Source organism: Zophobas morio, unplaced genomic scaffold (genome assembly GCF_036711695.1).
Source record: "Zophobas morio isolate AGI-343-1 ecotype UQ-CSIRO unplaced genomic scaffold, CSIRO_AGI_Zmor_V1 ptg000005l, whole genome shotgun sequence".
NCBI lineage: Eukaryota > Metazoa > Arthropoda > Insecta > Coleoptera > Tenebrionidae > Zophobas > Zophobas morio.
This window is the reverse complement of record NW_026972110.1, coordinates 8,155,290-8,169,835: the sequence shown is the minus strand read 5'-3', so window position 1 is coordinate 8,169,835 and position 14,546 is coordinate 8,155,290. Positions and strand designations below refer to the sequence as shown.

The following is a 14,546-nucleotide window of genomic DNA, read 5'->3' as shown; positions in this document are numbered from 1 at the left end:
GATACTCAATAATAATTGAGACTTTGTGACTCATCCTGTATATGGCATTGGAGTTGCCTAGCAAACTTATAGTCTTTTAAACTACAATGTACCTATGTAGGTATTTGATAACTGATTTTGATAGATCATTATATTATACGATTACAATGATGTAAAACATCTAGCTGTTTATTTCATCCTGCGTTGTTTAAAAAAAAAACTGTATGAATATAAAAAATGGAAATGCTATCACTTTATTTTATAAACAATTAATAAGACATGTTGCAAAAACAGCCGGTTCAACATATCGGGTGTTCATTTAAAAAAGTTATGAAGTTGGCCTTGATATTTTGTGAACAATGCAAAGTTCGTTTACAACAAACCTAAAATTTAATCATTAACAACTGACAACGTGGAAATTATACACAACAGTGATTAATAAAGTATGCTAAGCTTTCTTCTATTAACAGAAGCAAATCCAATTTGATGAATTTTTCAATTGAACGCCCGTTGTGTTCGAACTGTTATCCTTCACACTTAATTCAAAACTTCTTATTAGTTCGCGATTTGGGGCGGTTAACACAAATATAATACAAACATTCTTAATTCATTTTTTTATTGTAATTTACAAAAAAAAAAATAGGTTTACACCACGAGCCCATACCACACGTAAGTCATATTTGTAATTCATTAAATTAAGCTTTCCTCTTTAAGCTAAAATTAACGGCATTACAGAATTTCTCTATTTCTATCCATTTTCAAGATGTACGGCCGCTGAGTTATATGCGGAGCACCTGTATAATAAAAATAATATTTGTAGAAGCTGATAATAGATCATTCTTATACAGAGTCATTAAAATTGATCCAGGGAGTTGGTACTCCGTGTTTTATTGTTTCAATTCACTGACGACAGGAAAACTACTCCAACAATTTAAAGTTATGAAAATCGAATGTGGAGAAATAAATAATCTAAAATTTGAAACTTCAAATTTGTCAACTAATATTTTTTACCAAACAAAAAATCGAAGAAAGACGCCACTTACTGTTATTCTAGTTTATGTTTACCAACTCTCTCAATCTATTTTGATGATCCTGTAGGTTTCATGTCATTCTGGTGAATTCCAAAAAACTGCCAGGCAAAAAAATTCAGATATGTAAAAAAAAAACATTTCGGTAGGTATGTAATTTTAGGTAATACATGTATTTATTAAATTTTAGAATTTTTATTATGTGGAAAAAAATCAGTCAATTGTGTCTGATTTTCCAAAAAAGTGTAAAAAAGGCAATGACGTAACGTAGTTGTTAAACACTCTTAAATGTCATCTGGTTATTAAAATGTGGGAAAATTTTGTTGTATCAAATTTTAATAATATAGCTTTTTGTTTCCTTACCTATGGAATGCATATGAATTAAAAAAAAAGCCAAAAACTTACGGCTTCACAAAATTATGACTTTTTAATTTAAATTCTAAAGCTACCTTATTTTCTCATTACACACGATAAAATTGCTATACTAAAATCTGAGCCTACCAAATTTTGTTTTACACGTCTTGAAAATGTTTTGAAAATGCTCGTAAATTACAAGTCTTGTTATTTTCGTCCTTTTTCCAAAACTTCATTGTCCAGACTAGTGAAATAAATAACTATTAAAAAGTGCTAGAGAAGTTCAAGTTTCAAGATTCACTTCTTTGAAGATCATTATTATAGGTTATTATTATTATTGTTATTAATATTATTAAGTCCTGGAAGTCATTTTGTAGTTTAATCTCTTCATTTTGGCGCACGTGTATCAATTACTGTATCATATCTTGATTTAAATATTAGCATTGACTTTGATACTACCTACAATATCTTTCGGTACCTAATGAGTTCCACTCATCAGAAACTCTATTGGTTATAAATAGACTTCCGATTTTTTAGGTCCCAAAATTGACGAATTAGGTTATAAAATCTTAGTTTAGGTTAAAAACCTGGAGGAAAAAATATTTGCTTAACGGAAAAGCATACATAAAAAAAATATATATTTAAAAAAAAACATTAAACAAAACATTATAGAAACAAATATTTTGTGTAACAAACAAAAAAATGATTAAATAAATAAACGATCTATAGTTAGGTCCACTAATTCTAAGTTATCGCGAGTTACAAAAGCAAACTATAAATTTCTCTAAATTTTCGATTGTAAATTTACACCTTTGATCGCTTAAAACACTTTTAAGTTTTGAAAACGTGCGTTGCACATCACAAGAAGTGATGGGTGCAAAATTAAATATTGAACAATCTACGTTTTCATTTATGTATGTAATGTTGGTAGCATTTCCATCACCGCAAATTACGTTATTTACTGAACATAAAAAATCGTATCATGAATTCTTTTTTAATAGAGAACATAATTTATGGAACGCCACTTCCCCCACCTTTCCTGGTGTGTTTTTTAAAGATGTATACACTTTTTCCACAATTTCCATACTTTGGTTTAATTTTAAACCTATAGTTTCTAATTGTTCTATTGCATCAGTAATAATTTTAAAGTGAGTTTTAGTGTACAAGAGTTCATTTTTAACATTTGCTTTATTCAGGAATTCTTGAGCTTTTTAATGCTTTGTGCATCTGTGGCTTCAAATGACATTACTACCTAAAAATATTCATTATAAGAATATTAGTAAAAAAACCATTACACATATATTTACTGACTTGTTTTAAAACATCAAAGTGTTCTGCATAAAACAATGCTGCATGAATGCAAGTGCCCCACCTGATTAATACAGGTTCAGGTGGGAGAGGTGTATTTGGTAAACTGTTTTTATAAAACTCTACTCTTATTGGTGCTTTTAAAAAGATTTTCTTAGCATTGCTAATTATCCCATTGACATCTGGATCCTAATTCATCTAATTGTTTCAGACAGTAAATGTAACCCATGTGCCAGACATGTTAAGTGTGTTATATTTTCATAAAACACCATCAAATTAGTACCAGTTTTGATCATGTATGAAGCACCACCTGATACAAACCATTTAACTTTTGGGTGTTCAGTTCCTTTTGGCCACAAGAAAGCTACAAATTAACAATTAAATAAATTATAATAATTTCAGTGCTTAAAATTATCAATAGCACACCCAAGGATTAGTTTTACCAAGCTGCTTCAAAGCTAGTAGAAACGGACAGCCAGCTTCTTCAGAAGATAACTTTCCAATTACTAAATGCGCTATGTATCTTCCTAATCTGTTCGACGTCTCATCGACGCTAATCCATATATCATTATTGCTAATAGAATTTCTAATTTGCTAAATTACCTGTAAATTATAAAATTTATGTTAAAAACTTTTTAAATAAAAACTCTAGTGCTCACCATATCGTAATCTTTTGGTAAATAATTTTTTCTCAGAGTGCTTTCTGAGGGTAAATGCCTTCCTGTATATTTGTGCATAAAATTTTTAAATTCAGGACAACTAACTTTATTCCATGGAATATTTGTTGCGGTAAATGCCCTACATAAATCGGTGCAAAATTGCGTAAAATCATTGTCGGAACTAATGTTTAATAAAGTCTGTTTACTGGATTTATTCTTGTTCTTTTTATGTGCATCGCCACTGCAATGTTGTTCAAAGTGTGATTTTTTTTCGCATTTAAACTAGGAAACAAAAATGTGAACATAATTCAAGCTTCAGTATTTTAAATGTTTACTTACAACTTTTCCACACACTTTGCAGAATAACTCATTGTCTTTGGTTGAAGAAGGAAATTGAAAATTAGTGTCCAAATTATTCCCTAACCATAATTTGATTTTATCTTTCATGGATGATTTTGCCTTAGGCATTTTGAGGATTCTTTACTGTATGCACAAAAATCAAAACCGGCCCCAGCACACTCACGCAAAGACACTCAGTATCACTAATAATAAACTTTTAAAATAAAATGCTTTTTCAGAGATTCACCTCCTTCCGGCTATAATCTAAATGAAATGCAGGCCAGCGTTCTCAGTTGGCGACATCAACCCGTACCATTAAACTCAAGGGCGTTGTTTACAACCCATTTTTTAAACAATCTGCCAGCCAAAGCAATGAATTCACGGAAAATCTCTATTGTGCAAACATGTCCGGTTCATTGGTCGTGGAATCCTATTTTAAGCATTTAAAATTTACAATTAGGTCGTTTAATTAACACTTTAGGTCTCTAACGGTAAATTAGGCATTTTAGTAATAAATAGGCGTTAAATAAACAGAATTTTTTAAATTCGGATAAATATATAAATTTCGCTGCAATGCCTGAAGTAGATATAAGAAGGCAAAAAACCTAAAATCCGAAGCCTAGTTATAAATTTCTGCCTAAATATGGGGCAAAACTTGTCCTTACTTAGTTTTAAAGGATGGCCTCTTGTACGCCCAAAAGTATTAAGAGAAAACAGGTGTTTAATGGGGGAATCGATTTTATTCAGAGCTTGGAATATAAATATAGTAATGACCTCACCTCTCTTTCGCCTCTCAGAAAGAGAACAAAGATTCATGTAAGCAAGTCTTTCATGATATGGTGACCGGTCTCTGCCATATGTGAGTCTGGTTGCCTTTCGCTGAACCGACTCTAGACATCGAATGTCCTGCTAAAGTATAGGAAACCAAACACAATTAGCAAATTCGAACAAAGGCTTCACAAAGGTTTTATAATTTTGAAAAAGTCACAGGAGTTACTTTAGTGAATGTTTTACTTAGCAGAAACAACATTCTGTTAGCCTTCTTCGTGACGTGTACAACATGTTCTGACCACGATAGATCACTGTTAATCACAACACCTAAATCAAGATACGAATATGTACCGGACAACTTAATATTGCCCATACAATATGAATGTCTGGGATTTTTGTTACCAACGTATAAAATAGTCTTGTCAAAATTGAACCGGAGTAACCAATTTTTGGACGAATTATGTATGATATGAAGATCTTGCATGAAATTCTGAAAATTACTGCTTTTGTCGTATGTATATCTTGACGTCATCAGTGTACATAGCAAACGATGATGTGAGCATATATTTTAGATTAGCCGTGTAAGTATAAAGAGTAAAGGATCGAGTACTGAGCCCTATGGTACTCCACTCATAACATCAATACTCTTGCTGAACGCATTCCCAACTTTGGCACGGAAATTTCGCCTACTTAAGAATGAATTAATCCCTTCAAGAAGATTTCCCCGTATACCACAGTGTTGCAACATATTATATGAAGAAGACGATGCTTTGGAACCTTATCAAATGCCTTTGAGAAATCGAGATAGATGATATTAAGAAGACACTTGGAGTCTAATAAGTCCCTTGTCCAGTCAGATAAGCAGAGGTTTGACTGGACCAATTTTCCGGGCAAAAACCTATGTTGTTCGGGTCGGATAACTTGGTGGTGTAACAGAAACTTACACATCTGGTCATAAATTACAGACTCCATCACTTTAACTACAGTCGACGTTAGACTGACCAATCAGTAATTTGTCACCTATTTTAAAAATAGGACGAACAAGTGAGGTTCTCCAATCATCTGGTAAGGAACTTGTCTTAAAAGATTGCTGCATTCGATTGCTAATGGTGACACAACAATTTCTCAAAACATTAGCTGTTATTAAATCAAAACTTGGAGACTTGGACATCTTTGGTTTTTTAACTTTTCACAAACCACACTTTTGGGAAAGTCAATGTTACAAACAGAAAAAGTATTATTGGAACATGTAATCATGGGCATTACATCTGACGGTTCCTTTGTGAAAACGCTTGAGAAAATATGCGTGTGACTATTGTTCACTATATTGCCAGAGTTATCTCTAGTCTGTAAATTGATAACGAATATGTTCAGATTCAGTAACCCGTGTTTCAAACGCAATCATTGCTGCCCTAATGGCAGACGTAAGTTGGTTCGAAAACGTTCTGTGAGCTGTAAAATCAATCTGAGAAGATCTTTTAAAAGTGCGCCACAGAGCCCGCTTCTTCTTGATTAACTTTACAATGTTGCTATCAATCCAAGATTTGTTTGCTGATCTTTTAACGGTTCGTATGTTCCTCAACCTTATCATGAAGAATACCTTTATAGACGTTCCAGTTATCACTGACTACTTGCTTGGACAATATAGATTTCCAATCAAGTTCGTTTAGATTTTGACTTAAAATCTATATACGTTTTCCTAATTGGGACGGTCCACGTGTAAGATTTAAAGTTAATTTGTAGGTCAGTCTTGAAAATAACGTGATCTGACTTGCCAATTGGGCTTAAGTAATCCAAGTTGACCAGTGAGTTGTCGTTGGAAGAGATTCTTAAGTTGTGTGGTAACGCTTGTGTTCTATTGACATTTTTTTGATTTATTTTTTCTCTGGCTAGTTTATAATTATAAAGGTCATTCAAAATTTTTAGCAAAACTGATGCAGACGTTTTCGTCGAAATGTTGTAAGTAACGTACACCTGAACTTGTGAGTCTGTTCTCATTTTTTTAACCTAGATATCCAGATTTTTGGAAAAAAAAACCCAATTGCATAACAAAACTTTACAATATAACTTTGAAACTAAAAAACCGAATGGTTTGAAATTTTGCAAATGTTTTAAGGTTAGCATAAGTATGATTATATTATAAGTAACATAACAATGAAAAAATTAATCACGATTCTTTAGTCAGAAGTGAGTAGGTAAGTACTCGAAATATGTGCAAAATCACCTACGTCTCGAAAATTTGAAAATATGTGTATATAATTTTACAAACCAAATAAATACTTGTTGTTTTCATACTCAAACTAGATACTGGTGTAACTACTATTTTAGTGCTGCGAATATATTGATTTATAAAACAAATAATAAAAAATATACTTAGATCATAACATTCTGTGTCTATTAAATGTGGTCGATAGATCAAATATTTTTTGCCTAGACTACTAAGATTGGTGCAAATTATTATGCAGATATACAATTATTTAGTATAGCAATCTCACCAACATATTGTCTCTATAAAAGTATCCCAAAAAATCGTAATAAACTTACAACGATGTAATTAATCGCAAAAAGTTACAAAGTTGTTATGTCTTAAATAAAGGATATTAATTAAATATTAAAAAATTAAAATATTTTTTTTAACCAACGTGGTAATACTAAGGCTACTATTGAGAAACAAACTTGTTTTGACGTTGGTGTGACACAAAATGGCAGTTGTGCCTGATAGGAAATATCTATCGACTTTGTTGCTATGGAAAGTAAAATAAACGGGAAGTTTCAGTGAATGAAAAAATAATCATTTAACTACACCATTACATCTACAAGTAGTGTTACCGTCATTGTTATAAAAAATACAGCTGAATTTACAAAAAAATTAACTATGGAATATGCTATGGACTGCGTGTTTCGTACAAAATAAACATTCATATTTTCAAAGGAAGTTAAAAATGGGAAACTTCCAATTATTTAAAAATAACTGCGACCAGTCTTCTAGAAACTCTGAAGATCTTTTACAATATTTTTGTATATTTCAAAATCCCTGCCTCTTTTTAACCAATATAAGTCGTATTTGTACTAATATTTAAAAATCGTAAATTAAGAACTGTCCTCAATGAGTAATAAGTGTACATTTTCGGAGTTTCATGTACAACGTAAGGTAATTTACAGCTAAAGTGTGTTTTCGAAGAAACTAACGAGGAAAAAATTACCATTATGTAGTACAAAAATGAAACACTTTTACTTTAATGGATGGTAAAACGTAACTTAACGTTATATTCGAGGTAACTCTATAATTTTTCAATCAAAGCATTCTAATAAAAAGATCAATAGGTATAGTGCTATACAGATGATGTTGTTGTTGGTACACCATAATGTTTATTGGAAAACTCAATTTATTTTAAAGGTGGCAACCAACTAATGTATAAAATACGCGGCATTAGTGTTTGTCATTGTTCGTCATTCATAAGTGACATTTAAAGATTTTTCAAATTCTTGTTTATGTATTTCAGCTGGAAGTGTAGCGCGCGATACAATCTGATACAATCTAATTATGACCACATATTTAATTGGATGAGTCGGTAATCCCCGACTTTTAAGGTCAAACAATGATTTGTTTCTTAAATTGTAGTTTTTTTGTTTGTTCTCTTTTTCAATGGGTTTATTTTGTTCTCACAAATCTGTCTTTGTTCTCTGTGGTATTTTATTTAGACGCATTTGTGCTAAGTAGAACTACGGGTTACTAGCGAGTGATCAACTTTTGACATAAAGAAAGTCAAATCAAAAAACAAAATATGATTTAGTTGTTTTGATCTAAATTAAATAGTACAATTTTAACTGCTTTGTTTGTGTTAAATAAAAAAGGAGGGGTCATAATTAGAGTTTTTTAATACGAATAATGGGAAATTGACTTTCCTTTGTTGCAGTACAATTGCATGTGAATTTAATAATCCATATAAATACATATACAAGTTCAAATCTTGATAAAGTTCTATACATACATTTTTTATCATCGCGTTTGGTAATGTGATAGTTTTTAAATATCTATATTAATTATTTGAAAATAAAATTAAGAGCTGAGATGGTTGTATTAACAATTCAACTGAATTTATTTATTAATCGGTAAGACTGATATAAAAATTTGTTGTGTTTTATGCATGTGTTTTGAACTGTACACACGTAAATTTAATTTTTTCCGTTAGACTTGTCATAGAAAATTTTAAGCTAAGCACTATTTTGTTGTATCTTATTCTTATTTAAAATACGTCAGTTTATGGTTTTGTTATTCAGTCCTTTTTTTTAAGGTGAAAAATGGAAATCAAGTTAATTGAATTAATTTATTGGTATTACATATAGCGCAGCAGCGAAATAAAAATGATTATTATCGTGACCGGCGATAGTAGATAACTGAGGATAGAGCGAGAAAGTCATAGAAAGGATAAAAGCTGTAGCGAGCTTTTAATGTGTTTATTTTATTGTAAGCTTTGGTGGAAAACAAAGTTCTTCTTGTTAGTTAATTTCCTGTGAATGTATTAATTCATTGTGTAATTATTATTATAGAAGCAAGTGGTAAGTAAGAATCCTTTTATTTTTTTAACAAAGAGCTTTGAAGTGCAATAGAGTTTGAACACTTATTGAATTGTGATCTATTTATTAAATACCTAAATATTTACTATGTTTAAACAGACATGTTAATAACTAATGGAAATTGTAAATAAGCGCATGTTCTTACCTGATTTCTTTATAAAGATGGTATAATTATCTGTAGTTTTCTCAAGTTGCTATCTACATAAACGCAACGTCAATTTTTTAATAGAAATTTTCTAATTGTGATTATATAGCACCTATATTTTTATTTTGGTTTTCATTGACAATACGTATAAATATGTAGGAGATAAAAAGATTCATTTTGTATTTGTCGTCATAGGAACAAACTACTTTTATGAAAATTGTTGAAATTATAATAAATCTTGAAATTTAAATATAACATCAAAAAATAGTACAAATTTTTCGTGTATATGTACTCAGAACAGGTCAACCCCATAGTTTTAGTCCAAGGAAATTACAATATATTTTGAAAATGTTTGACAGTCGTCGCAGTTTTACTGTTTTCATGGCAAATCGTTTTAAATTCTACGGTAGGGAGGAATTTATTTGGTACATAGTTTTTCATTGTTTTGTTATTGGAGGGTAAAATAAAAATACTTATATGTACAACGGGTTAAATTACATTTTTTTTTAACTTAAAAACAAAGGCACTAATGTATAAATTTTATTATACAATAGTAATGATACAGTCTTATAACTTATAACAAATAAAACAGTGTTTTTTTTTTTAAATTGAAGTCAAAATTACTAAGGAAATAAACTGAAAACAAACGTAAATACGAAAATAGTACAGTATTTACTGGTTGTGATTATTTGTTACATGTTACAAGTATTATTATTATTCTAATTATTATATTTCACTGGATTTATGTGTAATATCAACTACATGTAAGATTTTAAATATTTAAACTGTTTTTAAAATACATTTTGTCTAGCATTCACTAACTTCAGTGCAGTGTGAAGATGCTGTTCTGGAAACTGCAAACATACCGAGAGAAACCGAAAGCCTAACAAATTTTCCTCAGCCTAGAGCTTGAAATGTTAAAAATAAAGCTAACGTCACAGTAAATAACAAAAATTCTTTTCATAATTAGATGTTTTATAAATACCTACGTACATATACCTATAATTTTATAATTTGTTGCCTAATAAGGTTGGAGTGTTGAAGTAAAGTGATCATGATTCGAGATACAACTGTGTAGCCTTGCTGGTGAATGTTTTTTTTGCTGAAAATTAAAAAATCAAAATAATGTTATAGAAATATTATTAGTAAAATTGTATTTAAAAAATATGAACGATGAACCTATACAAACATTAGAAACTTGCGAGCATTAAAATCGGGTCACTATTCAAATATAGCGTATAGCGTGTTTGGATTGGCCAGCACGTAGCCCGGATATGAATCCTGTAGAACATCTGTGGGATGAACTTAAACGATGAATTAGAGATAGGATCTCGGCTCCTAGGTCACTCCAAGAGCTTAGAATAGCTATTGAAGAAGAATGGGCTAATATTCAGCAAGGAGTTGTTGTCACCGTAATTGAGTCAATGAATAGACGAATGCGAGCGGTTATTAGAGCTAGGGGTGGCAACATCGAATATTAACATCCTTTTCTTCTTTAAATTGTTGATTTCGTTATTAAACAATTTTCTTTTTTGCTCAAAAAGGAATATTGCAAAACAATTTCATGAAGTTTTTCGTAACTCTGTTTTAAAGACAAACATCTGGTCTGTCTAATGGCTTTTTAGTTTCTTAAAGTGTAATATAGTTCGGTGGAAAATTTGATTCAAATTCAGATGTGAATAGTGGCCCGATTTGTGTGGCCCGATTTCAATGCTCGCAAGTGTAGTTGAAACATGAAAATCACAAAATATTTTCTTCGCCAGTTATATTTAGTTGAGACTGTCTAGTCGTCGTACAGTTATCTGTTTATCTAAATTGGCAGCTGATTTAGAAATAAAATCGACTTTGTTCAGTTCTTGTATTTTTATGTAAACACGTTTTTGAAATATGTCACATAGATTAAAAAAAAACACCCTTTTTTGTGAAAAACTGTTATATAAAGAAGAGAACAATAAAAAGCACGATCAAAGACAGCCATGGGTTTTTGAAGACTTATTGTCTTTGATCGCCCCATTTTCAAGACAAATATTCAAATTGAGGGTAATCTGACAATACGAAAATTCTGTCTATAGGTGTCTTTGGTTGAGTTTTTATTCCTCTTGGTCGAAGTCAGCTTACTAGACATAAGTACTACTAGGAGGTTTCCCGTATGGTTCAAGCTTCTGTTTGTAAGAATTCAAATATTTTTTTACGCGACTCATTTCAACTTGTTTCCTTTATTCTCGGTATTACTTAATACCATCTACAAGTGTGTGTTTCACAGTTAATGGTTCAAAAAGCATTGACCGACACATATTAGGTATTAACCAATGCAAAAAATTCAACAGTTGTGTTTACGCCCAATTTGGTGTTAAGGGTTTGGAACGTTGGAAGTTGTAGCCCGTGTAGAACATGCATCATTTATGATCTATGTACGAGTATCGATTTAGTAATGTAAATGTACTCATTAATAAATAATAAAATATTTTCATTTTTTTTCTAATAATTTGTGGTAATTTTTATTATAAACAATTTTAACATTAACATTAACAACATTTTATTTTGTTTATTTAAGTTACACTTCCTGATAATACATGTTACCATCTGATTATTTGTTACTGCATTTTTAATCTATATTCACTTGTTCAATTTAAACAAACTGAATGTGTTTTATATTGCCTAATTGTTCTAAATTTATTAATTTGAACTTAATAAAAAAAATGTAATTACAGTCCTCGTAATTAATCTAGCAACTGTTTTATAATTAACCAGCAAGCATTTCAATGTTTTCATGAATCATAATTTGTTAATTATATATACTATTGATTTTACAATTATATGATGAAATGATGAAATATGTTTAGTTGGGAAAGGTCACATTTGTAAACTGGATAATACAAAAAGATCAAGATTCTAGAATTAGGCATGCAAAAAAAGTTAATGGGATACGCCTCTACAATAAAACTTATTAATTTCCAATGTAATGGTTACTAGAGTTTGATGATGAGTGGGTGGTTAAGCAACAGTCTTAAAACGCAGTTTGCATCCACATTGTTATATGTGGCTGTTAATAAATTAAATCTTTTTACAAACATTCTGTATAAATTGTTAATAGATTTTTTTTATAAACTACACCGCTAATTCTTATTCACTATTTAAATATCGACTGTCCAATAAGTTTCATATTTGTAGTTGGCAACATTGGTATATATGTTGAGTTCCACAGTAGTTGATAAACTTCGAAATTTGTTTGTCATCAACATGAGAAATTTTATAACAATTGGAACAAATGGCAATTTAACAGACAGTTGGTATGAGACTTACGCCGTGGCAGACTTCATCTTAAATGTTTTTAATCTTAAACAAAATTTAAATTTAAAATTTACAATTCACATTAGAATATTTAAATAATTAATGAATAGTAATTTCTGTATTGATACAGTCAAAAATTGCTTAGTTATTTAACTTTGCTGAAATTATAGGACTAGAATGTTAACACAGTACGTATCAAAACTGATAAATATTGTTACGTTGAACGTAATTTAAAATCGGCGTGGCTAAACCTCAACAATTTATTTCTTAGTAATTCAAACACAGTGATTATGTATGCAATAATTCCGACTGGAATGGATTTGACTAAACTCTACTTCTCGCATTGTCTGGACTACTCTTGTTGCTTGAGACTGACTCGTAGCCGAAAGTGCCCTCTATTTAAAGCCATACTAGAAGTTCCGCAGTCGAGGTCTTTCTGGATTCCCCATCGCGACTTTCGTTTCCAGGTTTTTATTTAACGAACGCTGCCCCGCTGCCGTCATCGACGATGAGTCATCATACTAGAAGGCGTCGTACCGGGGCGGCGTATGAGTTTCTTTCGTAACAATATATTTGACTTAATAAGAAAAATGATGATGTTACCACAAAGTTTTATTAACAAAATTTCAGTTTAATTTTGCAGCATAACATTTAGGTATGATTTAAGAATCTTTATTTTATTTCAACATGTTAAGGTCATTTTAAAAAATAAAGTAGTAGAACCAAAATTTATGATTTATGTAAGACTCCTTTGAAAGGTTGATAACTTCGTAGGTCGTAGTAAATATTTTTACTTCAGTCAGGACAAGAGATACATTCTGCTCAATAGCACCGTTAAACTAGAAGAATTTTTTTTGATGTTACAGTGCTAAATTTAGTTATTCTAATATGTCACGCAAGCCAGATTCAGTACACTTATGTACTATAAGAAAGGAAGTTATAGTGTCACAAAAATATTAATAGTTGTGGTTAGTATTATAGTAGTATAATAAAATAAATGATAATTATTATTTTTTAAAGTTAGACGCTTTATTATTAAACTACTGAGACCGGAAGAAAAATAACCAAAGTAATATAAAGCTTCTAAAATTTTTAAATATCAGATTTATTCTTTATCTTTAACGAATATTACAGATTAATACCTATAAGTGGATAAAATTAATTATAAGCTTATCTTGTTTTCTGTATCATAAAATTTGTTTATTGTTTTAAAGCCCACTGTCTGTGCAAACCTATAGTTTATATGTAAAACTTGCAAAAGGTAAGATACTTTGGTATACGAGGGAAACTATTGGTTTCAAGCTTTGAAAATTTAAAAACACTTTTAGAACTCAAAACTCGCTCGTATTCGTAAAAGCTTACTTAGTTTCTGGTCTTGGAATGCAAAAAACTATTTTTTATTAAAAACAAACTAATGAACTTAGAAGGTCAAAACTGTGCTGAACTAACAATAGACTCAAAAGTATAACTAGCAAAAAAAAAATTATTTGTTTTAGTTATAGGTAACCGAACTCGATAATTTTTTTTTCGGTCCCCTCGTAGCGTATGGATCGAGTTTGATGATATGGTGTAATCTTAAGATACCGTCCTCAAGTTGGCTCTAGACGAGTAAGTTTTGTTTCTTGTAGTACCTATTGCTACTTATAACAGGAAATAACAAATACAGCTAAAAACACACAGGATGATTTTTGGTGATTGAACGTTATTCTAAATAAAATTGAAACTTATGAGGAGTATAACACCATTTATAAAAAAGCTTAAAAAGTTTATTACCGATGTTCAGTTAAAGATGTATGACAAAAAAGGAATCATCGTAAAGTAAATAAGGGCATTCGAATCGGAAACATTATTATTAGCCTAGAACTTTTCTTCCCGTGTTATTCAACAGGTTATTTTTATTATTTATCTAGGAATCTAGGTATTATATCTACAAATATAAATATATCGATAAGAAAGATGAGTACAGTGTTACACTTTAGATTGTACATTTTGTTTATCGAAATTTTTTCCTTTTGAAGGAAGCACGGGAAGATTAAACTTGAATTTGTTCAGCACGATTACTAATATGAAAGTTAATCTTGTCAGTTTTAAATA

General features: G+C 30.4%; 1 protein-coding gene across 1 annotated transcript in view; it reads left to right on the top strand.

The window, feature by feature from the left end:
* Positions 1-8,908: 8,908 nt before the first annotated feature.
* Positions 8,909-14,546, top strand: part of LOC135122576 (aquaporin AQPcic-like) — a 33,176-nt gene continuing 27,538 nt past the window's right edge. The window contains exon 1 of the mRNA XM_064046844.1: positions 8,909-8,998. The gene's annotated coding sequence lies outside the window, so the exon portion shown is untranslated. The remainder of the gene's footprint in view (positions 8,999-14,546) is intronic.